The sequence below is a fragment of the Chiloscyllium plagiosum genome, unplaced genomic scaffold, assembly GCF_037043375.1.
Source record: "Chiloscyllium plagiosum isolate Xiang-an unplaced genomic scaffold, Cpla_swu_hap1 HiC_scaffold_38, whole genome shotgun sequence".
NCBI classification, from domain to species: domain Eukaryota; kingdom Metazoa; phylum Chordata; class Chondrichthyes; order Orectolobiformes; family Hemiscylliidae; genus Chiloscyllium; species Chiloscyllium plagiosum.
In genome coordinates this window covers 80,016,298-80,041,829 of record NW_028270176.1, presented here as the reverse complement: position 1 = coordinate 80,041,829, position 25,532 = coordinate 80,016,298, and the positions used below count along the sequence as shown (strand labels likewise).

At 45.5% G+C, this 25,532-nt stretch overlaps 1 long non-coding RNA gene across 3 annotated transcripts; it reads left to right on the top strand.

The window, feature by feature from the left end:
* LOC148139656 (uncharacterized) lies at positions 1–24,619 on the top strand. Of its 3 annotated transcripts, none has more exons than XR_015753658.1 (6): positions 1–220; positions 329–435; positions 3,146–3,228; positions 4,930–5,021; positions 5,915–6,001; positions 23,930–24,619. It is a non-coding gene; the product is annotated as an uncharacterized LOC148139656 (long non-coding RNA). The 3 variants fall into 3 exon arrangements; XR_015753657.1 differs by having other exon boundaries at positions 23,860–24,619; XR_015753659.1 differs by lacking the exon at positions 23,930–24,619 and adding an exon at positions 17,430–17,520.
* Positions 24,620–25,532: the final 913 nt, after the last annotated feature.

The following is a 25,532-nucleotide window of genomic DNA, read 5'->3' as shown; positions in this document are numbered from 1 at the left end:
CACCTCTGGGCTCCCTCATGGCCACTTTGTCAATATCTAGCTTCCTTAGTGTCGAACCATGAGTGTATTTTTGGCCTGTTTACTACTGTATTATGACTTTTATAGACCCTTTGCAAATGAGTTTTTCATTGCGGCCCAGCCCCTGACCATGTGCTGCTCGATTATCAGATTACTTTTTTCTTGAATATTTTTGACAGTCAAGAATTCTTTTTTCCAACAAGCAAGTGTATTTTCCTTCCATTTCTGACTATCAAATTCTGCACCATTTTCATTCCCTGTAATCCATTTTGCACTGCATGAAACATCAACTGTGTTTCTCCTTCCACAGATACCAGTGATTAATGCCAAAGCCCTGTTGCCTGTAGAGAGGGTGATGTTTGACTTTCTTGTACAGCTGCAGTTTGTGTGGTGAAGGTGCTCCTACAATGAGGTTGGGTAAGTGGCATTATAGATTATTCATTCAGCAACAATGATGATTTGAAAATAATGTCAAATCAACAACAGTTTGTATTTTTATTATCATGCTTATAATTTCACAAAAATACTATTGAGAACTTTAGACATAAGGCCAGAGATGGAGATATTAGGTCAGGTGACCAAAAGCAGGTTTTGAGGGATGTCTTAAAGGTGGAAAGCAGACCTGTGAGATTTTGGCTGCGAATTTCAGACCATGCTGCTTCAGCAACTGTAGAAACAGCCACACAGATGAAGTAATGAATTAACAAATGGTTGGGAGTCTCAAAGAAAATGGGTTGTCGAGGTCTCAAAGTGTGTGTGGTGCAGGGAGCTAGGGATTATCACAGTCAGGAATTAAATCAAGTGTGAGAAATTTAAATTGAGGGATATTGGCCACATGCTGGTAGGTGAGACTAGATTGGGTTGGGATATCTGGTTGGCATGGACGGGTTGGACCGAAGGGTCTGTTTCCATGCTGTACATCTCTATGACTCTATGTTGTTGCTTATGAATAGGAGGCTTTTGATGAATCAACAAGCAGATAGTTAGATGTTCTTGAGATTACAGGGAAGTTGAATGTGGGAAGCTGGCCAGGGAGTGAGTTTGGATAATGAAGTCTAGAGATAACACAATGTGGATGAAAGTATATGAGCTGAGACAAGGGTGAAATCAGCTAGAAATAGTGATCTTGGAGTGGGACTGAGCTATCACCCTCACCTCACCTCTGGGATTCAGCTGGTTGTCAGGTTGTGAATGAGGGCGGTGACACAATCGGGAGCTGAGTGGCCCTGGTGGAGCCTAAAGTGAGTGTCGCTCAGCTGACTGTTGCAGAGCAGCTGCTGCTTGGTAGCCCTGGTGATGACATCTTCCATCACTTTACTGCTGATCGAGTGTGGACTGATAGATGGAAATTGTCTGGGTTGGATTGTCCTGTGTTTTTGTGTTGAACATCCCTGGGCAATGTTTCGCATTTTTGGTAGATGCCAGTGCTGGAGCGGTACATGGCTCGGTGGGTGGCAAGTTCTGGAGCACAAGCCATCAGTATTATTGCCAGAATATTGGCAGGGCCCGTAACCTTTGCACTACTTAACCATTTCTTGATGTTATTCAAACTGAATCGAACTGCTTAAAACTCACATCTGTGATGTTGGAAACCACTGGAGAAGACTGAGATGGATCATCCCGCTTTGCACGTCTGGCTGAAGATTGCTGCAAATGCTGTCATCTTATCTGGTGCATGGATGTGTGAGGCCCCTCCATCAGTAAAGGTGGGGATATCTGTGATGCTTCCTCCAGTGAGTTGTTTAATTGTCCATCACCGTTCACAACTGGGTGTGGCAGAACTGCAGAGCTCCGATCTGTTCCATTGGATGTTGGATCACTTAGCTCTGTTGCTTGCTGCTGATGCTGTTTGATATGCAGGTAATTCTGTTTGATAGCTTCACTAGATTAGCACTTCACTTTTAGGTCTGCCTGGTGCTGCTCTTGGCAAGCCCTCCTTTACTGTCCATTGTGATGGGTGAGAGCAGGATTTACAACCCCATGAGATTACAGATTGTGCTGGAGTACAGTTCTGCTGCTGTTGATGTCCCACAGTACCTCATAGATACCCTGTTTGAGATCCTACATCTCTTTGAAGTCTGTCCCATTTAGAACGGTGATAGTGCCACTCAACACAGTGGAGGTTTTCTCAACTTTAAGGCAAGGCATTGTCTCCAAAAGGAACATGTGATGGTCGTTCTTACCGATAACTGTCATGGCCAGGCGTATCTGCAGCTTGTCAATTCATAACAATAAGATCAAGTATGTTTTTTTCCCTCTTGTTGGTTCCTTCACCACCCGCTGCAGACTCAGTTGAGCAGCTATGTCCTTTAGGACCTGGCCAGCTCAGTCAGTAATTCTGTTGCAGAGCTAGTCTCGATTGTGGACATTGAAATCCTGTACCCAGAGTACGTTTGACACCATTTTGTTGCCTCAGTGCTTCCTCCAAATGTTGTTCAGCACGAAGGAGAACTGATTCATCAGCCAAGGGAGGACAGTACGTGGTAATCAGCAGGAGCCATGAGACTCCCGGGGCGAATCCTCCCTGCCTGTACACCACTGTGCCACCACCTCTGCCTGGTCTGTGCTGCCGGTGGGACAGGACATATCCAGAGATTTTAGGAGAAATTGAAGACTGCAGATGCTGGAGGTCAGAGTCGAGAGTGTGGTGCTGGAAAAGCACACCAGATCAGACTGATGAAGGGCTGAGGCTCAAAACGTCGATTCTCCTGCTCCTCTGATGCTGCCTGACTGTTGTGCTTTTCCAGCACCACACTCTCAATATCTAAGATGGTGATGGTGGTGTCAGGTCATTGTCTGTAAGGGATGATTCCGTGAATATGACTATGTCAGGCTGCTTCTTGATTAGTCTGAGGTACAGCTCTCCACATTTTGGTACCAAAAACTAGATGTTAGTGAGGAGGACGTTGCACCATCGAGAGGGCTGATTCTGTGGTTGTAATTTCTGGTGCCTTGTTAGATGCCACATGGTCCATCCAGTTTCATTCCTGTGTTGAGACTTTGCAGTGATTAGTACAGTGAGTAGCTGGATGGGCTGCTGTCAGGTTGGCAGGATTTTTTTACCATTGACAATGGTTTCATGGAAATCAGGAGATTCCTAATTCCAGTTATTTTTTCGTGAATTCAGATTCCACCATCTGCCAAGACGGGATTCGAACCAGGACTTCAGTCGTTTGTTTTAATATTCTGGATAAAAGCTAAATACATCAGGTTTGTTCACTCATTTTAAATATCACTAACCCTGGATTTGTTTCTTGTAAAACACTGTCCATCATCCTGTCTCCTCTATCCTCCCCTCCAATAACATGAGTGAGGAGCACATGGAGTTTCTCTGTCACCATGACTGAGATAATCCGATCTGCTGCTTCCCTCCCTCCCACTAGCCCACTGAGCCAAACCGCCTCACGTGGTGTTCCTGGTTTTTGTCCTAAACCTACATCGTTCTCCAGTCTCTTGTTAAGCCTTATCAGAGCTCATCTTCACAATTTACCCAAAGCTTGCTAAATCACAGACTTTCCAACACTCTGTCTCCTCCTCCTCCTCACCGATTCACAGATATTGTTCCTTGTTCTGTCTGTCTGTCTTTTCTGGTTATGCCCTTCTCTCCCCTTCTTTGAAAAACTTCCTTTTGACCTCACGGTTTTTGGAAAATCCTGCTCCATTTCCACTCTCTCTTTCCTTTCTGAATTCCTTGCATTTGGTGTCCCTCCAGTATCTATCCTTGCTCTCCCCTGTATCTCACCTACATACTGCCAGGAGTTGACATTTTGAAAAAGCACCATGTTAGGTTTCACATGTACACTGACACTGTCCAGCTCTCCCTCCCCACCATCCCTCTCCATTGTTCCACTGTTACTCAGTTACCAAACTGCTTATCACATTCCCACTACTCGATTAGCTGCAGTTTCCTCCAATGAAACATTGTAACGGTTAAACCCATTGTCTTCAGTTGTTATTCCAAATTCCTTTCTATTAATGCTGAGCCTCTCCCTCTCCCTGGTAACTGTCTGAGGCAGAAATACGTTCTTCACAATATTGCTGTTATATCTGACCCCAAGGTGACCTTCTGATCAGACATCTGCACAATCCCAAACACCAGGAATTCCAATCTCTTAAACATTGTTTGTCTCCTCCTCACCCCAGCTCCATTGCTACTGAAACCCCTTACCCGCCTCTGTGTCGCCTTAAACTTGACGAATCTGAAGTAGAGCCCTTGATTCCGCGACTGACCCGGAATCTGGTTCCAGACTTCCCTCCCAGTATTTACCCTCAGACACATCCATTCAGTATTTATCCTGTCAAACCCCTTAAGAATCCCATCTGTCTCAATGAGATCACCTCTCTTTCTCCAAAATCCAGTGAGTAGAGTCCCAACCTGTTCAGCCTTTATTTAAAAGATAACCTCTCCAAACCAGGGATCATCCCAGTGAATCTTCCCTGCTGAAAAATGTGTTGCTAGAAAAGCACAGCAGGAGAATCAATGTTTCGGGCATAAGCCCTTCTTCAGCTTATGCCCAAAACGTTGATTCTCCTTCAGCTTGGATGCTGCCTGACCTGCTGCGCTTTTCCAGCAACACATTTTTCAGCTCTGATCTCCAGCATCTGCAGTCCGCACTTTCTACTAGTGAATCTTCCCTGAAATGCCTCCAATAAAGTGACACATTTCCTTATCTAAAGGGACCAAAACTGCTCACTTTACTCCAGATATGGTGGTCTCACCACCACTTCCTCACGTTACTCTCAGGTATATACTCCAAACTCTCATACTGAAAACCCTCTAAACAAAACATTCCATTCCCCTTCCTGATGACCTGTTGTAACTATGTACAGTAATCCTGCGAAACGAGGAGGGGATGGTGTGAGTTTCTCACTTGAACTGAGAGTGACAGATTTTATAAACTTGTATTACAGGATATTACAGGTGGACATTCAGATGGTAATCTCAGTAAATGTTCTGCCAAACTCTGAATTAATCAGTACATCAGGACCTGGATATTCGCATTGTGAGTATTGCGTTCCAGATCAATCCCATTTGCTGCTTAAAAATTCTCCTTTGAATAATCACATTCTCTCAAAAGGTCTCCCCAAGCCATCATGTGTTATGTAATCCTTTTATAATGATGTGATGAGTGTAAGGTTTATTATTCGAATGTGTAATTTTTGTATAAGGATGCCTCAGAGAGGGAGCAGAATATTCTTAAAGGGGAGAGTAACCATTTTGAGGGGAGGCTGTTGTTTATTGGTATCAATGACATAGGAATAGAAGAGTTCACATTGTTGGATCATTCGAATCTCTTGTGGGGTAGAATTGACCTCCATCAGAAGGATGGATTGTACCTGCACTGAAAGGGAAGAGTTGCTAGTGCTATTCAGGGGGCATTAAACCAGTGAAGGAATGTGGGTAAACCCAGAGAGAGAGTGAGGAAGAGTGAAGTCTGACGCTGGTACAGTTCAGAAGTCAAACAGTCAAGGCAGGCAAGGGCAAGGCACAGAATGAGCAGTTACACTGCATTTATTTCAATGTAGGAGGCCCGATAGGTCGGGCAGAGGAGCTCAGCGTATGGTTTTGAACATGGCACTGGGATATTACAGCAATTACAGAGGTATGACTTAGGAATGGTTAGGACTAGCAGCTTAATGTTCCAAGGTATAGATGCTATAGCAAGGATAGAAAGGGGGCAACAGAGCAGGGGGGTGAGATGGTTTTGATGAGGGGTAACATTATGGCTGGGCTTCAGGAGGATATTCCTGGAAGTACATCCAGGCAAGTTGTGCAGGTGGAACTGAGAAATAAATAGTCAGCGGGGAATTGAGAAGCAAATTTACTAACAGATCACTTATCTGTAAGAATAGTATGATTGTATACAAGACTTGACCTTTTTTAATTCATTCACAGGATGAGGGTGTCACTGGCTGGGCCTCAAGGGCAGTTAAGATTCAACCACATTGCTGTGGGTCTGGAGTCACATGTAGGTCAGACCAGGTAAGGATTGCAGATTCCTTCCCTGAAGGATATTAGTGAATCTCATGGGCTTTTTTTTTTGGCAACAATCAACAATGGATTCATGGTCTTTAATAGATTCTTACTTCCACATTTTTATTGAATTCACATTCCGCTGTCTGCTGTGACGGGATCCAAACTCTAGGCCCCAGAACGTTATCTGGTTGTCTGGATTATCCATCTAGCGATAGTATCACTAGACCATTGGGCAGGGTGAGTGACTGAGGTATCAGTGGGGCAGCACATCAGTACCAAATATCCCATGGTCTCTGTGGAACATAGAAAGGGCTGGGGAGGGAAATATATCCCTGGTGGTGGGGTCTGACTGTAGGTAGCGGAAATTGCAGAGGTTAATGCGCTGTATCTGGAGATTCGTGGGGTGGCAGGTGAGGACCGGTGGATTATATTCTTATTGTGGTTGGAGGAGTGGGGGGAAGGCGGAGGTACGGGAATGGAGGATATGCATTGGAGGGCATTGTTGATCACGTGGGAGGGAAATGCAGTCCTTGAAATAGGAATCCTTTCTGGGATGTCCTGGAGTAGAATTGCTTCTACTGGGAGCAGATATGGCAGAGGCGGAGGAATTGGGAGTACAGGTTCATGTTTTTACAGGGATATACTCAAGGGAAATCAGATGAGCAAAAAGGGAACATGAAATATCTCTAGGAAATGGTTTAAGTAGAATCCAAAGCGATTCTACAAATATATCAAGGATAAAAGAAAAAACAGACAAAGAATACAACTTCTTAAAGACCAAGAAGGCCATCTGTGGAACAACAGGAGGTGGGAGAGATACTATGCTACTCTTTTCTGGAGAGTTTGGAGAACTTGATAGTTAACAACAGTGATAACTTGAAAAGTGTCCATGTTACAGAGGAGGTGGTACTGGATGTCTTAAATGGCATCAAGGTGGATAAATCCCTGGGTCCTGATCAGGTGTATCCCAGAAATTTGTGGAAAGCTAGGAAAGCAGTGCCCCTCCCTGAGGTATTTATATCATCGTTTGTGACAGGTGAGGTGCTGGAAGACAGGTGTTGTTATTTTAAAAAGGTGGTAAGGAAAGGCCAGGGAACAAGAGAACAGGCAGCCTGAAGTCAGTGGTAGGCAAGTTATTGGAAGGGATTCTGAGGGATAGGATTTACATGTATTTGGAAAGACCAGGAAAGATTAAGGATAGTCAACATGACTTTGTGTGAGTAATTCTCTCTTTCTAACTTGATTGAGTTTTTTTGAAGATGTGACAAAGATGATTGATGAAGGCAGACTGTGGACGTTGTCTATATGGACACTGAACGATGTTCCACAAAGCAGACTGGTTAGCAAGGTTAGATAACATGGAATGTTGGGAGAACTAGCCATTTGGATACAAAACTGGCTTGAAGGTAGGAGGCAGAGGGTGGTGATGGAGGGTTGCTTTGCGACTGGAGGCGTATGAGCAGCAGTATGCTGCAGGAATGGATATTCGGTCCTCAAATAAATGACTTGGATGTGAATATATGAGATATAGTCAGTGGGTTTACAGAAGACACCAAAATTGGAGGTGTAGTGGACAGCGAAGAAGGTTAGTTCAGAATACAACAGGATCTTGTTCAGATGGAACGAAAAATGGCAGACTGAGTTCAATTTAGATAAATGTGAGCTATTGTATTTTGGAAAGGCAAATCAGGGCAGGACTTATACACGTAATGGTAAAGTCCTTCGCAGTATTGCTGAACAAAGAGACCATGGCGTTCAGATTCATTGTTCATTGAAAGTAGAGTCGCAGATAGGCAGACTAGTGAAGGTGGTGTTTGGTATGCTTATATTTATTGGTCGATGCATTGAATACAGAAGCTGGGACATCATATTGTGGCTGGACAGGACATTGATTAAGCCATTTCAGGAATTCTGTTTTAATTCAAAATCCCCTGTTCTGGGAAGGATGTTCTGAATCTTGAAAGAGTTCAGACAAGATTGACAAAGACTTTGCCAGGGTTGGAGGATTTGGGCAACAGGGAGAGGCTGGGGGTAATTTCCCTGAAGATTCAAAGACGGAGGTGACTTTATGGAGATTTATAAATCGTGAGGGGCATGGATACGGTGAACAGCCGGGGTCTTCCCCCCCCCCCCCCCCCCCCCGCCAGGTGAGGTGGGTCCAAAACAAGAGCACATGGGCTTAAGTTGAGAGGGCAAAGATTTAAAAGGGATCTAAGGGGCAACGTTTTGAAGCTGAGTGTGGTGTGTGTGTGGAATGAGCTGCCAGATGAAGAAGTGGAGGCTGATACCATTACAACATTTGAAAGGCATCCGTGAATGGGATGGGTTTTGAGGGATAGGGCCCAATAGCTGGCAAATGGGACTCCAGTAGTTTAGGATTCCGAGTCGGCATGAACGAATTGGACCGAAGGTCTGTTTCTGTGCCGTCCATCTCTATGACACTAATAAATTAAGATGCGTTCCTCCTTTGTGGAGAGCTAGCAGAAGCACAAATAATTGTCCTTGGAGCTGAGACGGTTAAGCAGTGATTTGGACCAGGTGCAGATTTGTTTCCAAACAATTAATTTGCAGAGAGAGAGGAATTGTTAGCACGATCACAATTTTTCGTAACTACTTTCAGGTAACTGGCAAATAATGCAGAGTGAAAATGGGAACATTATTTCACTCAGTAAGTTCTGCACACCTGGAATAGGCTGAACGGCAGCTGGACACAGATTCAGCAGGTGTTCTCAAACAGATTTATAATTTTACTTTTTAAGGAAGGACTTAGTGGGCTTTGGGCAAGTGAGAGGGGAGTTGAGACAGATTTGCAGCATCTCCAGAGGGAGAGAGTACAGCCCCAATGGGCTGAATAGCCCCCAGCCCCTGTGCTCTGTGATACTGCCCCATTCACTGTGAATGATGAAACTCATCACAGGGAAGAGAGAGAGGATCCCACCACTTACCTCACAATGGGGCCCGGCTGATTGATCTCAAACAAGTACACTGTTTCGGAAAACGTCGGAGGTCACACTCTCAGGGGCATATCGCACTGACAAGCAAGGTACTGGTACAGAGACTGGCTCCAGTGTAATGTGAGGCATATGAGGTTCCTGGTCATCGATGGTGATAGGGGATTCTCTGGTATAGGGCACAGACTGCCGTTTCTGCAGCTGACAGTGAGACATCAGAATGGGTGGTACCTCCCTGGTGCCAGGGACAAGGATGTCTCGGAGAGGGAGCAGAGTATTCTCAAAAGGGAGTATGATCAGTGGGAGCTCATTGTACATTAGTACCAATGACATCGGAAGAGGAAAGGATGAGGTCCTGACGAGAGAATATAGCAAATTATCCTGGAGGATAAAAAGTAGGTCTTCGTGGGTAGTAATATCTGGATTACTCTTTGTGCCGCATGCTAGTGAGAGTAGGAACAGCAGGATAGAGCAGATGAATGTGTGGCTAAGGATCTGGTGCAGGGAGAAGGATTGCTATGTTTGGATCATTGGAATCTCTGCTGGGGTAGAATTGACGTGCATAAGAAGGATAGATTGTACCTGAATTGGAAGGTGTCTAATATCCAGGCAGGGAGATTTGCTAGTCCTACTCAGGAGGCATTAAACCAGTGAGGGAGTGGGGGGTAAACCTAAAGAGATAGTGAGAGAAGAGGTATTCTGAGGCTGGTACAGTTGAGAAGTTAGACAGTCAAGGCAGGCAAGGGCAAGGCACAGAACGAGGTGGGACAGAGCAGTTTCACTGCATTTATTTCAGTGCAAGAGGCCCGACAGGGAAGGCAGATGAGCTGAGGATTTGGTTTTGAACATGGGACTTGGATATCATGGATATTACAGAAACGTGGCTCAGTGATGGATGGGTATAGATGCAATGGGAAGGATAGAAAGGGGGACGAGAGGAGGCAAAATGGCATTTTGGATTAGGGATACCTTTATGGTTGTGCTCAGGGAGGATATTATTGGGAGTATTTCCAGTGAAGTTATTTGGATGGAACTGGGAAATAAGGAAGGGATGATCACCTTGTTGTGGTTGTCTGCTTGGGTTTCGTCTGGTTGCTCGGGTTTCCTCCCACAGTCCAAAGATGTGTCGGATGGGTGGGTTATCCAGGCTGAATTGCCCATAGTGTTCAGGGGTGTGCTGGCCAGGTGGATTGCTCATTGGAATTGCAACGTTATAGGGGTAGGGTAGAAGGCTCTGATGTTCAGTGTGGATGTGATGGGCTGAATGGCCCGCTTCCACGCTGTCTGGATTCTCTGATAATTCTACTAGCTTTAAAATAGTTACAGAAAATAATAGACTAGATCTAATAGGTAGCCTTCTAAATTGGACAATTTCGATGGCACAAGGTAAGAACTTGCAAAGTTTGTTTGCGGGAGGTTATTTCCAGGGAAAGGGATGGCTGGAAAGGGGGAACATAAGAACATAAGGAAGAGGAGCAGGAGTAAGCAATCTGGCCCCTCAAGCCTGCTCTGCCATTCAGTAAGACCACGGCTGATCTTTTCATGGCCTCAGCTCCACTTTCCTGCTCTTACTTGTAACCCTTAATTGCTTTCCTGTTCTGAAATCTACCTTTTGCCTTAAAGACATTCAAGATGAAAGCCTCAGCTGCTTTACTCAGCAGCAAATTCCACAGATTCACAACCCTTTAGCTGCAGACGTTGCTCCTGAACTCAGTCCTAAATCTCTCCACATACACTAACCCTCTCAACTCCAGGCCCAAACTAGTGACCCTCATCTGCACTCCCTCCAGTGCCAGTACATCCTTGCAGAAGTAAGGAGACCAAACCTGTACACAATACTCCAGGTGTGACCTCACCAGCACCCGATGCATTTTTTTTAGAATAAGTGGCATCACGTTTGCAGCTTGCCAATCTGTCGGAACTGTCCCAGAGTCGAACAAATTTTAGTGAATATTCACAAGAGCATTTGCTATTCCCCCCACCCCCCATCTCTGGGATGCTTTCTATCAGGGCCAGGAGACCCATCCATCTTTGGGCTCTTAGCTTTTTCAACAGTACCTCTTTACTGAGAATGATTGATTGTTTTGATGTCCACATCTGCCAATGCCTCCATAGGCCTGTGATAATGTGAGTACAGACACAGTATTTTCCTGTTAAGGCCAAGGCTGGTAGGTGTAGAGAATGCTGCATGACTAGAGAAATTGAGACTCTGGTCAAGAAAATGAAGGAGGGATATGGCAGGTATGGAGAGCTGTGTTTGTGTGACTCCCTAGAGGAGTATATTCTCGGGAAACCAGGAGAGCAAAAAGAGGACATGAGATAGCTTGGGAAATTGGTTTCAGGAGAATCCAAAGAGATTCGACAAATATACTATGGACAAAAGAGTAAACAGGCAGAGAATAGCAACCCTCAAAAATCAGTAAGGCTGTCTATGGAACCGCAGGCGGTGGGAGAGATTCTGTAAGTATTTCACATCAGTTTTTACTGAAAAATGATATGGAAGCTAGAGAGTTTGGAGAAATAAACAGTGATAACATGGCAATTGTTCATATTACAGTGGAGGAGGTACTGGATGTCTTAAAAAGCAGAAAGGTGGATAAATCCCAGGAATCTGAGCAGGTGTATCCCAGAACTTTGTGGGAAGCCAGGGAAGTGATTGCTGGGCCCCTCGCTGAGATATTTGTATCATCGATTACCACAGACAAGGTGCTGGAAGATGGGTGCCATTATTTGAGAAAGTTAAAAATCACACACCAGGTTATAGTCAAACAGGTTTATTTGGAAGTGTGCTTCCAATTAAACCGATTGGACTATAACCTGGTGTTGTGTGATTTCTAACTTTGTACACCCCAGTCCAACACAGGCATCTCCAAATCATTATTTGAGAAAGTTAGTAAGGAAAAGCCAGGGAACTATAGACCGGTGAGCCTGAAGTCAGTGGCAGGCAAGTTGTTGGAAGGGATTCTCAGGGACAGAATTTACATGTCATTGGAAAGGCAAGAAAAGATTAGGGATAGTCAGCATGGCTTTGTGCATGGAAGTCATTAACTTGGACTTGAGAAAGACACAAGGTTCCACATAACAGACTGGTTAGCAAGTTCAACACCATAGAATACAGGCGGAACTAGCTATTTGGATACAAAATTGGCTGGAAGATCAAAGAGTCATAGATGTACAACACAGAAGCAGAGACCCTTCGGTCCAACCAGTACATGCTGACCAGATATCCCAACGCAATGTAGTCCCACCTGCCTGCACCCGGCCCATATCCTTCCTATTCATATACCCATCAAGATGCCTTATAAATGTTGCATTCGTCCAACCTCCACCACTTCCTCTGGCAGCTCATTCCATACACGTACCACCCTCTGTGAAAACGTTGCCCCACAAGTCTCTTTAAAGTTTTTCCCCTCTCACCCTAAACTTATGCCCTCTAGTGCTGGGATCCACCACCCCAGGGAAGAGACTTTGTCTATTTATCCTGTCCATGCCCCTCATGATTTTATATACCTCTATAAGCTCACCTCTCAGCTTCCGACGCTCCAGGGAAAATAGCCCCAGTCTAGTCAAAATCTATTCAACCCCCAGCTGAGCGCAAATCCTCCAATCCTGGTAACTTTCTTGTAAATCTTTTCTGAACCCTTTCAAGTTTCACAACAGCCTTCCGATAGGAAGGAGACCAGATTTGTACGCAATATTCCAATAGTGGCCTCACCAATGCCCTGTACAGCCGCAACATGACCTCCCAACTCCTATACTTCATGTTCTAACCATATGCCGCCTTCACTATCCTATCTACCTGTGGCTACACTTTCAAGGAGCTATGAACCCGCACTCCAAGGTCTCTTTGTTCAGTAACACTCCTCAGGACATTACCATTAAGTGTATAAGTCCTGCTAAGATTTGATTTCCCCAAATGCCACTCCTCAGCTCATTCACTCATCTGATCAAGATCCCGTTGTACTCTGAGGTAATTGTTTTCACTGTCCACTACACCTCCAACTTTGGTGTCATCTCACTAACTATGCCTGCTATGTTCACATCCAAGTCATTCATATAAATGACGAAAAGTAGTGGATCCAGCACCGACCCTTGTGGCACTCCACTGGTCACAGGCCTCCAGTCTGAAAATCAATCCTCCACCACCACCCTCTGTCTTCTGCCTTTGAGCGAGTTCTGGATCCCAATTGGCTAGTTCTCCCTGTATTCCATGAGCTCTAACCTTGCTGAGCAGTCAGTGTCTTGGTGGAGGGTGCTTTTAGGACTGGAAACCTGTGGTGAGCAAAATGCTGTCAGGCTGGGTGCTGGGTCCACTGCTTTTTGTCATTTATATCAATGATTGCCATGTGAATATAGGAGCTATGGTTAGTAGGTTTACAGTAGACACCAAAATTTGAGGTGCAGTGGACAGTAAAGTTACCTCAGAGTACAATGAGACTCCGATCAAATGGGCTGAGGAGTGGCAGATGAAGTTTAATTTTGATAAATGTGAGGTTCTGCATTTTGGAAAAGCAAATCAGGGCCGGACTTCTACACTTAATGGGAAGGTCCTGGGCAGTGTTGCTGAACTAAGAGATCTTGGAGTACAGGTTCATAGTTCCTTGAAAGTGGAATCATAGGCAGGGTAGTGAAGAATTTGTTTAGTATTCTTGCCTTTATCGGTCAGTGTATTGAGTACAGGAGTTGTGATGTCATTTTGCGGCTGTACAGGACATTGATTCAGTCACTTCTGGAATTCTGCTTTCAGTCCTGGTCTCCCCACTATCGGAATGATATTGTGAAACTTGAAAGGATTCAGAAAAGATGTGCAAAGATGTTTCCAGGGTTGAGAGATTGAGCTATAGGGAGAGGCTGAATAGGCTGAGGCTGTTTTCACTGGAGAATCGGATGCTGAGGGGTGACCATAGAGGTTGATAAAATCGTGAGGGGCATGGATAAGGTAAACAGCTCGGGTCTTATTCCTGTTTAGGTGAGTCCAAAACTAGAAAGCACAGGCGTGAGGGAAAAGATTGAAAAGGGATATTAGGGGCAGAGTTTCAAGCTGAACGTGATACGAGTATGGAATAAGCTGCCAGAGAAAGTGTGGACGCTGGTATAGTTACAACATTTTAAATTGATCTCATTGGATATGTGATTGGGAAAGGTTTAGAAGGTTATGGGCCAAGTGCTGGCATATGGGACGAGATTAATTTAGGATATCTGGTCGGCATGGAAAATTTGGACTGAAGGGTTTGTTTCTGTGTTGTACATCTCTACGACACTAATAAATTAAAATTAAGATGGGTTTCTCTTTTATGGAGAGTTAGCAGAAGGTCAGACAATTCTCCTTGGAGCTGGGAAGGTTAAGCAGTGATTTCGACCAGTAGTTGATATGTTTCCAGGGTATTTCATTTATAGAGAGACAGAGTGAGAAATTTTTAACGTCACAATTTTTAGTAACTACTTTCAGGTAACTGGCAAATAATGCAGGTTAAAAATGTGAAGATTATTTTACTCACTAAGTTCTGAGCATCTGGAACAGTTTGAAAGACCGCTGAATGCAGATTCAGTAGCTATTGTCAAAACAAATTTGAAATTTAACTTTTTAAGGAAGGATTTGGAAGGCTATGTCCAAATGGGAGGTGAGTTGGAACTGACTGGCACTATCTCCAGAGGGAGAGAGTACAGCCCCAATGGGCTGAATAGCTCCCAGCCCCTGTGCTCTGTGATGCTGCCTCATTCACTGTGAATGATGAAGCTCATCACAGGGCAGAGCCGTAGAGGTGTACAGCATGAAAATAAACCCTTTGGTTAAACTGGTCCATGCTGACCAGATATCCCAACCTAATCTAAGTCCCATTTGCCAACACTTGGCACATACACCCTTCCTATTCATATACCCATCCAGATGCCAAATGGTATAATTGTACCAACATCCTCCACTTCCCGACAGAAGATTCCATACACGCACCAACCTCGGTGGGAAAAAAAATTGCCCCTCTGATCCATTTTAAATTCTTCCCCTCTCATCTTAAACCTATGCCCTCTCATTCTGGACTCCCCCACCCCAGGGAAACGACCTTGTCTATTTATCCTACCCATGCCCCTCCTGATTTTATAAACCTCTGTGAGGTCACCCCTCAGCCTCTGATGCACCTGGGAGGATCCCACCACTCAGGTCACAATGGGGCCTGGCTGACTGACACAGCTTCAGACCAATAGGAGAGTTGGCGTGATCCTCCAGCCAATGGGAGTGAATGAGGGGTGGGTCCAGCAGGCCAACACATGACCATCAGCTTTGCAGGCGCAGTGTCACTGTGAGGGGGAACTGAATGTGAAGGAGTGGGAGAGACAGCAGAGACTGGGAGAGAGATGGAGGTGGTGTGGACTGGGAAGGTTGATAAACACTGTTTCAGTCTGCTAGACCTGAATTAGATACTCCGGGTAAATTGAAAGAACTGTGGATGCTGTAAATCACACATAACAACTGAAAGTACTGGAAAATCTCAGCAGATTGTAGGGTTCCCGACTGGGAGATGAGGTGTTGTTCTTCCAGCTTGTGGTGCTGGAAAAGCACAGAAGGTCAGGCAGCATCCAAGGAGCAGGAGAATTGACATATTGGGCATGAAAGCACTTCATCAGAAATGTGGGAGGTGGGAGAAGAGGGCTGAGAGATAAATAGGGAGGGGTGTTTGGGGTTGGGGGGAAGGGAGCTACGAAGAGACTAGGTAGATGTAGATGGGGTAGTGGTGAGAGGGTGGAATGGATAATTGGGAAGGAAGATGGACAGGTGGGACAGTTCAAGAGGCCAGTGCCGAGTTGGAGGGTTGACTCTGTGATAAGGTGGGGGAGAGGAGATGAGGAAACCTTGATGCCGTGTGGTTGAAAGGTTCCAAGGTCGAGGATGAGGTGTTCTTCCTCCAGGCGTCAGGTGGCTTGGATTTGGGGGTGGAGGACACCCAGGACTTGCATGTCCTTGGCAGCGTGGCGGCGGAGGGGATGTAGCTGAAGTGGTCGGCCACAGGGCGGTGGGGTTGGTTGGTGCATGTGTCCCAGAAATATTCCCTGAAATATTCCACAAGTTGGTGTCCTGACTCCCCAGTGTAGAGGAGACCACGTTGAGAGCAAAGGACACAACAGTTGAGGTGTTTGGGTGGGCAGGGAATTCTCTGCTGGATGTGGGAGGATCCTTTGGTGCCTTGGATGGAGGTGAGGGGGAGGTGTGGGCGCAGGTTTTACTCCACATGCAGTGGCAAGCGAAGGTGCTGGGAGTGGAGGATGGGTTGGTGGGGAGCTTGGACCTAACGAGGAAGTCACAGAGGGAATGGTCTCTGTGGAATGCTGAAAGGGGAGGGGAGGGAAACATATCTCTAGTGGGGTCTGATTGTAGGTGGTGGAAATGGCAGAGGATGATGTGTTGTATCTGGGTGGAAGGTGAGGATTGGGGGGATCCCATCCTTGTTGGGGTTGGAAGGGTGGGGTTCAAGGGCAGTGGTGTGGGAAGGGGAGGAGATACACTGGAGGGCATTGTTGACCACATGGGAGGGGAAATTGCAGTCCTTGAAATAGGAAGCCATTTGGTATGTTCTGGAGTGTTCTGCCAGCTTGTATCAAGCTTCACTGGAACACTGCAGTAAGCATGAGACAGAGATGTTGGACAGGGAACAGTCTTGTGTGTTAAAGTGACAGGCAACTTGAAGCTCCGGGACCTTTTTGCAGCCACAATGTAACTCATCAGTCACCATTTCCACCACCGCCACTCAGATGCTACCAGGTTCCTGTCTCCTCCACTAACAGCTTTCCACCCTCCCACCAGATTGTTATTCACTCCTTTGTCTTTCCAAATGTTCCTATCTCTCTTTGCGCTCTGTCCCCACCTATTATTTACTCTTTAACCCCTATCTCCTGTAGTCCAAAGATGTGCAGGTTCGGTGAATTGGCCCAGCTAAGTTTCCCGTAGTGTTCAGGGATGTGCATTAGTCCGGGGAAATGGAGAGTAATAGGGAGGGGAATGGGTCTGGGTGGGATGAACTTCAGAGGTTGGGTGTGGAATTGTTGGGCTGAAGAGCCCGTTTCCACGCTGTCGGGATTCTACTTTTCCCAGCTGTCACTGGTTCCGAGGAAGGGTCACGGAACCCGTGATCACCCTAGGTGTTTGCAGGAGGTGGAAAGGGGAGAGTGGCAGCACAGTGTATCTGTGTAGACTGGGAGGGTTTAGTCATACTCTGTGCAGGTCGTTAATCTGAATTAGAAAATCTTGGTCCCACATTTGCAGCAAAGAGGAAAACAGCTGTGGGCCTCAGGCAGTGAGAGATCCTGGGTTATGGCCGCCATCTATATTTGGGGCAGGGTACAGCAAGGCGCATGCACATGTCCTCATTTGGGGGGGGGGGGGCGATTTGAAGATGAGCGTTTACACATCAAACACATACCAAGAGAAGTGTTCGCCTTCACTATTCACCTTGCACTGATTGTGAGCTTTGTTTTGCGAATTCATTTTCTAGGATATTAATTGAGAATAATTGAGACTGGGATCTCAAAAACAAGTTTCTACAGTCAGCGGAGTCATCAGGATCTGAATATCATTGGCATTTAACTGTGGAATGAGAAAGGTTTGTCTGTTCAGTCTGGGAAAATATCACCAATAGTTTTGTCAAGCAAAAAGCAGAAAGATGTTCAAGTTCATGGTCAGATCACCCTTTGGGTGTGTGTTCATTTCTTGGCCCTGCAGCTGTGGAAGGAGGTATTGGCCTGAGAGAGAGCACAGATTTATCCAAATGCCAGATTTAGTCCCAATCACCCACTTCATGATGTTAACCTGTAAACCCCCTACTTCCAATTCCCTGCAAGCTTCTCATTGAAATTCCTTGTGGACTCAAATTCCAGCACTATTTCAGCAGAATCTGGAACATTCCAGATTCTGACAACTGTCTGTTCATTCAGAAACTGCTGAAGTCCATGTTGACTCAGGGGTTACAAAGGGCTGAATTGAAAGATGAGATGCTGTTCCTGAGCTCCCATTGAGATGCATTGGAACTGTACAGGAGGCTGAGGGCAGTGTAGGTGTGAGCAGACAATGAAAATGACAAGGCTGTACTGAGAGTGCTGTTTGGCTCAATGAGAATGTTTTGGAGTTGGGTGTAAATAGTGAGGTGAGACAGGGAGAAGGTGAAGCTGAAACTCAGTTTTAGTTCAGGCCATTCAGTAATTCACGTGGTCCCAATGGGAACAGCCAATTTGTCAGTGATACCTGCAGAGTATTTAAGGTGTTAAAGTATGACATATCTGCTGAAGTAAAGATTTTTTTAATTATAATGTACATGTTTGAAGTGAAGGAAGGTTGCTCACTCGTTTGAATTTTCTTAATGGGAGTAACGAGATGAATGTAGAGAGATGTTGTGATAGGAGACCTCAGACCCGTGGTGTGGTCCTCTTGTACAATGTGGGAAATAAGGGACGCTTCCTGTGTGCCTGACGGCTATGTGTGCTGCAAGTGTGTCCATCTGCAGTTACTGGGAAACTGCTTTTCAGACCTGGAGCTGTGAGTGGACTCACTGTGGAGCATCTGCAATACTGAGAATGTTATGGACAGCACATTTAGTGAGTTAGTCACACTGCAGGTGAGGGCTACACAGGCAGAAAGGGAATGGGTGACCATCAGATCAAGTAAAAGGCTCAGGAAGGGAGTGCAGGAGTCCCCAGTGGTCATCCCCATCTCATACAGATACTGTATCCCGCTTGGGATTCTGTAAGGGTGGGAATGGGTGGGGTAGCTTCTCGGGAAATCAGCACCAGCTAGGGTCATGCCACCACAGATAGCTCCGCTGCACAGAGTGGGAGGAAAGAGAGGAAACATGGCTATAGTGACAGGAGATTCAGTGCTCGGTGTTAGGGCGGGCACTGCTGTGACCATAGACGTGAATCCAGGATGGTATGTTACCTCCATAAAGCTAGGATCCGCGATATCATGGAGCGGCTGCAGGACTTTCTGGAGCTGGAGGTTAAACAGCCCGTGGTGGTAGAACACACAGATACCAACAACATCGCTAAACAGAGGGATGAGGGCCTGAAAGCGAGATATAGGGAGAGCAGAGATGCATTAAAATGTAGCTCCTGAAATGTAATAATGTCAGACTTACTCCCAGTGCCATGTGCTACTGAGAGCAGGAATAAGAGGGTAGATCAGCTGGATGTGTGGCTGGAGAAATGGTGTACCAGAGAAGGGTTTAGATTCTTCAGGCACTGGGACTGTTTCGGATTAGGTGGGACCTATACCAGCCTGACCGGTTACCCCTGGGCAGAGCTGAGACAAATCTGATGGGGGCTTTTGCAGTTCCATTGGTGAGGTTTTAACTAGTCTGGCAGGGGGTTGGGAACTAAAGTGCTGGCTTAGATGGGTCAGATTCAGGTCAGGGAATGGGAGGTAGAATATTAGTGATGTAGTCAGCAGCTCAGAAAGCCAAAGAAAAGGAGGATTAAACGAGGATTGAGTCCCTCTTCAGCCATCAGTCCTGCCATCTCAGAAATGTGAGTCAACAAATATGGAGCTGTATACATATCTATGACTCTATGTGCTTCAGCAAAATGGTGGAAATCTGCAATAAGAACATAAATTGCCGGACATCCTCAGCAAGTCTGTCAGCATCTGAAATGGTGACAGATGCAGGAAACATTGCAGCCTTGAAGAAGTGTTTGGATGATCACACCAGGCACGTGCGCTTGATGACCGGTATGGAGAAGATGGGGGCATTGTATTCAACAGTTTTAGACCAGAAACTCTGACCTCATTTTATTCTGTGTTTCTCTGAGATTCCCTCTTGTGGGAAGCAGTGGGAAATGTAAATGATGTGTGACCTTTGTCGTGAGAGGATTCGAGTACCGGAGCAGGGATCCCTTTCTGGAAGGGCCTTGGTGAGACCACACTTGGAGTACTGCGTGTACCTTTGTTCCCCTTTCCAGATGCTGCCAGACCTGCTGAGGATCTCCAGCACTTTCTGTTTTCTCTGTTGTAGAGTACTGAAAGGGGGGATTTGCAGTTGAGAAATTCAAATTGAATTTCATGTTCAATTTTGATAGTTACTGGATCCGTGCCGATCTGGATATCATTGGCCTTTTCATCTGGAAGGAAAGGTGTGCATTCTGCCTGTGGACGAATATTTCAAATGTCAGTGTGGCTGGAAAAAGTACTGAGACAGCGAAGTCCATGTTAGCGGGGACTGTGGAGACAGATTTCATTGGTTTTTGAAAGTCTAAAAATCATGGCAAATTTCCCAGGAACAGTTAAGCCACAGATTGGTCTTGTATGAGGACAATTAACCATGAAACCAGAAAGACAAAAGGATTCCTGCATCATGGAAAAAGCTATGAAAATGGGATTGTTGTAACTGAGTGAATTATCGATCATGGATTGTAATCCATTGGTGTTGTCACGTCGGTTCCAGCACCGTGGGGAAACACGGGAAATGTGATGAGTGCAGTGTAGGTTTCAGTTATTAAACTGGAAAAGGTGCAGAAGAAATTTACAAGGATGATGCCAGGTCTCAGGGGTCTGAGTTACAGAGAGAGGTTGGACAAGCGAGGATTTTTTTTGTTTAGAGCAAAGGAAACAGAGGGGGAATATATTAAAGAAGTGTATAAGATCATGAGAGGCCTGGGTAAGGTAAATGCACTCAGTCTTTCTCCCAAGGAACTAAGGACCGGAGGGTATCAGTTTAAGGTTAGAGGAGAAAGAATAAAAGGGTAGCTGAGGGGCAACTGTTCTAAACAGAGTGTGGTATGTATATGGAATGAACTGCCAGTGGAAGTGGTTGAGGCAGGTCTGTTAACAACATGTAAAAGACATTTGGACAAATACATGGATAGGAAAGTTTCAGAAGCAGATGAGCCAAGTGCATGGAAATGGGGTTAGCGTGGATGGACATTCTGATCGGTATGGGCCAGTTTGGGCCAAAGGGCCTGTCTCTGCTGTAGGATTCTATGACTCTAAGTGCATTTGCTATTTCTCCCCCTAACTCTGTTGGTATCTTGGGATGTATTCCATCAGGGCAATGAGACTTGTCCACCTTTAGCTCCATTATCTTGCCCAGCTCCAACTCTTTCACGATAATGGTCTCTCTAGGTCTTCACCTTCCTCAGTCTCCTTATCAATTACTGGCATGGTCTTCGTATCCTCCACTGTGAAGTCTGACTGCTGTGTCCTCATATTCCTGAACCCTGCTGAGTAGGAATAACTAGGCACAGAACTCTGAGAGGTCTTCTTTGAGTCTTTATTGATGAGACATGGCAGTTACCTGGATATTTTACGTGCAAAATGCCTTCAGGGAGCATCAGGTAACTCCCCGCCTGTCCGGTGTACGGCTCCCTTTCTTCTACCTTTGTGGTTTGTGGTTTTGAATAGAGACTATCTCTCAGGATTATCTCCAAGGCAACAGCAGTTTTAAAAAGTCTAGTTCAGTTCAGCACTTTGTGGTTAAACCACACACCCCTCCCCCCACGCCCCTTTGGCCCCCTCAAGTATCTGACAGGCACTTCAGTTTCAGTGGGGCTGTCTATCAGGATTCTGATGTGGAGGAGCCGGGGTTGGGGTGGGATGGACAAAGTTAAAAACCACACAGCACCAGGTTATAGTCCAACAGGTTTATTTGGAAATACAAGTTTTTGGAGTGTGCTGTGATTTTTAACTTGATCAGGATTATCTCTATGGTAGCAGTTAAGTGCTTTAACAATTACAGAGGCCATATGTTCCCAACACAACAGGTTCCCCTCCAGCAGTGTAAACTGCTATTCTGGCCCTGGAGATAGCTACTCATTACATTTTATCCCGAATCCCATCAAGCTTTCTGTTGATCTTTGAAGTTTTTCTAATCTCCCAGTTTCTCCTTGGTCTTTACCAATTTGTAAGCCTTCTATTTCAATTTGATAGACTCCATTATTTCCTTAGCCACCCACAGCAGATTACTCCTTTTCCTAAAGTCCTTCCTTTTCACTGATATATGTTTTTACTGAGCACTTTGAAAAATTGCTTTGATATTCCTCCACTGTCTGTCAACCGTCCCACCGTAAAGTCTTTGCTTCCAGTCTATATTAGCCAACTCCTGCCTCATCCTATTGTCGTCTCCTTTGTTTAAGCGCAAGATCTTGGGATTGGATTTAATTTTCCCGTTTTCCATCTGTGTTCTAAATTCAACCAGACTTCTCAAGTCTTTTATCGGATTACGTGGGGAGGCAGTGTTTTGGGTTTCATTGTCAAAGACCTTGGCTTTGTAGTAAAGTATAGGATAGATATTCCCAACAGAGTATTCTGGATGCTGTGAATGTCCTACACAGTCTAAAACCATAAATCACTGTCTCCCCTCAGTTTAAAATTGCAAAGTGATTATCTCCTACTCACTTCCTCACTATCTAAGTTTGGAACGCTAATCCACCTGAGTATCCTGCATTTTCTGAAGGTGGTGATTTTTGGATTCAGCTTTCCAATTATTACCGTAAGAAGATAAGCACTGGGCACAGGAGAGTCAATGCAGCCCTTCGAACCATCTCCACCATTTAATACGGTGATGAATGACCTCACCTTGCTCTCAGCTGGATTTTCCTGCCTGCGCTCTCTCACCCTTCAACTCATTGCAAATTAAACATCTGTATCTTTTCATTAAGTTTGCTCATTGCCCAGGCATCTACTGCATTTTGAATAGAGAATTCCACAGATTCAGAACACATTGAGATAGGTACATTCTTCTTCATGAGAATAGAATAGAATTCCTATAGTGCAGAAACAGGGTATTCATCCATCGAGTCCACGCCAATCCTATAGTGAGCATCCCATTTAGACCCATCCATTCCCTGTAACCCTGCATTTCCTGTTGTTAATTGTCTAACTGGCACATGCGTGGACCCTGTGGGCAATTTAGCATGGCCAATCCATCAAACTTGCACATCTTTGGACTGTGGAAAGAAACCGGAACACCCAGAGGAAACCCACGCAGACATAGGGAGAATGTGTAAACTCCACACAATTGCCTAAGGCTGGTCTCAAACCCGGGTCTCTGACGCTGTGAGGCAGCAGTGCTAGCCACTGAGTCACCTCTCTTAAAATTTGCTGCCCCTTATTAACCTCCCCACCACGCAATTGGCTGAATGTATATTCCTTACATCAGAAATCGAGTTTTCTAAGCGGATATCTCAGTAAAACCCAGTGACAGCTCACATTTCCTGTGTGTCTGAATGGGGATCGGTTACACAACACCCTCCACCCCACACTTTTCATTCACTTTCCAGCAACAGGTCTCCAGAGGCTTCATGGGGACTATAACTCAGACAATCCCTGAGGCAGGGATCACACGTGTGCAGGGAAACCTGGTACTGTAAATGTTCAGAAAGTGGATGGGTTTTGGGGCATGTGTTTTGGGTAACCAGCAGAAAGCATTCACACTGTGATTGGGTGGAGAAGGGGCACATCTGTTTATAGTATTGATCAGTTGGGGGGTGGGGTTAAAGTGCCATCACACTCACGTGGAACCAAGTTCCATCCCCAACTTGTAATGCTGGGAATCGACCTCTGAGAAACAAAGAAGGATCTGACCCATTCTCCCAGCCTGAAGGTTCCTCTTCTGTCCAGGATCTGCCACCTCCCTTTCTGTTTCCTTTTGTTTCATTCTGCTGTTACATTATTGACTTGCAGCAACTGAAGGGAAAGGAAGTGAACCCAGAAAGGGTGCAGCGTCTAACCAGGGGCGGGAAGTGGTGGCATGGATCTGTTTATCAACAACTCCATGAGAATGCGGAGGGTGTACATTCTGGGGTAGCAGAGTCAGAATGGTGGGAGAGAGTAAGTGGGCTGCAGGGTTACAGCTTTGGGGGAAGAAAGGGGAAAAATATTCCAGAGAAATTAGAATTATCTGTTCTGAATTTCTAACCTGTACATATTCCTTTATACAGGGTGCTAGATGGTGAAGATTTGCAGACTGAAATCTCAAAATTATGTGCAGATTGTGATTAAGTTTAACAGCATTTGAAGAACCAAAGATGGAGAATCACTCGGCCAAAATCCTGCAACACTCTCCCGCCCAGCATTATCGGTCTATCTGCACCAAATGGACTGCGAATGGTTCAAGATAGCAGCTCACTACCGTCTTCTCAAGGGTAACGAGAAATGGGGAATAAATGCTGGCCGAGACAGTGATGCCCATATCCTAGAAATGGTTTCTATCTCGAGTTGCTGAAACCTGGTTGATGTTACTGCAGGATGACGAGGGATGCTGAGTGCACCCTCCAGGAGGCAGCACCATCACATTACCCCTGCCTACACCCACACAGTAACACAGCAACGTCACTGGAACAAAAGGCAGTGAAACCAAAGGAGGACTTAGATATAGTTCTTCGAGGTAAAGCCATCAAAGGAGATTGGAGCACAGCAGGAACAGGAGACTGAGCTGGATGGTCAGCTGTTTCCCATTGAATGGTGGAGCAGGATTGAAAGCCTGAATGGCCTCCTGCTGCTATCTCCCAGGTATGTATATAGCCATGGAGCCCGGGTAGGAAGGAGTCGGCAGGGATTCTCCAGGAGATTGCACTTCCACAACAGTTTTCAGTGAGGGATGGTTTGATGGATTTTATTGAACATTTGTCTTTAACACAAGGTTTGTACATTTTGGCTATAAAGTGTTGTAAAAGTTTTTTGCACAGCAAATAAAATTAAAGAAAATAAATTGAACTGTCTGAATATAACAGTTTTAAAGCTTTCAACCTCCTGTAAAGCAAAATCCTGTCTAGTCCCAGACACCATCACTTTCCAGTTACTCAAACTCCAGGGAAATATTCCCTCCCTCTCTGAACCTTTGGTTTGATTTAACAGCTTTTCAGTTCTCGTTCTGTGAGCTGTGAAGCGTTCTTTTTCCCCCATTTCCCTGACCCAGAAATGTGATCACAGCAACCTTCCCACCATCAAAATCATCATTACGCCATTTTGCTTTTGGCTAACATATAATCACCAGCAGTGCAAAAGTGAGGACTGCAGATGCTGGAAACCAGAGCCTAGATTAGAGTGGTGCTGGAAAAGGGCTTTTGCCAAAACATTGATTTTCTGGCTCCTCGGATCCTGCCTGACCTGCTGTGCTTTTCCAGCACCACTCTAATCTAGACATATAATCACCAGCAGTAAACCATTTGTGTTACCAATTGAATATTTATGAACAAAGCCCATTACGGGCCAAGCAAACCATTACAAATGACAGAATGAGAAGAGACAAAATCAAGGTAGAGTTGTGGGGAGGGGGGCAATGGTAGAGATAAAGCACTATATCTCCTGTGATGCCCACCTCGAAAGGCATCGAGAGCACTGATACACATCACATGTTCCTTCTCCAAGGACACCCTGCTGTGTAGACTTTATCCTCAATCATAGAATAAAATCCCTACAGTGTGGAAGGAGAGCATTGGCCCATCAAACCCCACTGACCATCTGAAGAACATCACGCCCAGAGCACTCTTTCACTGTGACACTGCATTTCCCATGGCTGATCCACCTAGTCTGCACAATCCTGGATCCTGTGGTCAATTTAGCAAGACTGATCCACCTAACCTGCACATCTTTGGACTGTGGGAGGAAACCA